This window comes from Seriola lalandi, unplaced genomic scaffold (genome assembly GCF_002814215.2).
Source record: "Seriola lalandi dorsalis isolate HSWRI2012SDOR001 ecotype SW California unplaced genomic scaffold, Sedor1 jcf7180002052111, whole genome shotgun sequence".
In the NCBI taxonomy this organism is placed as follows: Eukaryota; Metazoa; Chordata; class Actinopteri; order Carangiformes; family Carangidae; genus Seriola; species Seriola lalandi.
Window position 1 is genome coordinate 168,533 of NW_019522664.1, and position 830 is coordinate 169,362.

The following is an 830-nucleotide window of genomic DNA, read 5'->3' on the forward strand; positions in this document are numbered from 1 at the left end:
TTTTTTTTTTTTATATTCAGCTGAGTAATCACATATCCGTCGGCCGAACACGAGCTGTTGCCAACTTTTTATCCTCCCGTTGACTAAATATCTCTAAACCGACCGGTCCAGCTACTTTCTCACACCAGCAGGATTTTATGCAGCTGGCACCAGGTTCATGCAGATGATGCTGATGCTGCGAGTTTAGATCTGCCGGACTTCACATGAGCTGTGTGGCTCCTGCAGGGGTGGTGGGGGGGTTTCATTCAGTTTTAAAGGTTATCTCGTTCAAATATTATAACAAGTAAAGTAAAAGCAGCGATACTCAGAGGTGGGCAATAACGTCCATCACTTAAGTCAGAGTATAGATCCTCCTGGTTGAATATGACTCCAATGCAAGTGAAAGTTGTTGTACTTTATTTTAAAAAAATACTTAAATATTCCAAAGTACATTATTGTTCCACATTTACAGAACCTGATGACTCTGAAACAACCTGCCGAACCTGGAGAATAAACAGCTTGTAAAACATGAGAGAGATGAACATAAAAACAAAACTGAAACGTTTAAAACTGAAAGAATCTTTCTTTATTTCTAAACCTTCAAACACAGACCTCAGATCAGATCAGACCACGAATCTTCTGCCTCGTCTTCATCTATCTAACGTCGCCGTCGTTAGGACACTGACAGGTTCAAACATGGCTGACAGTGGAGGAGTGGGCTGCACAGTACATGATTTATTACATTTTCAAAATAAAATAAGATTAATTCCACTGACTAAAAGCTGTGCTTCAAAGTAAGAGTACTTCATAGAAATGTAGTGGAGTCAAAAGTCAGAAGTCCGCCCCCCCCC

At 40.5% G+C, this 830-nt stretch overlaps 1 protein-coding gene across 1 annotated transcript in view; it reads left to right on the plus strand.

Moving 5' to 3' along the window:
• The window catches only part of pitpnm2 (phosphatidylinositol transfer protein, membrane-associated 2), a 45,239-nt gene that overhangs the window by 26,690 nt on the left and 17,719 nt on the right, over positions 1–830 (plus strand). The window lies entirely within an intron of this gene.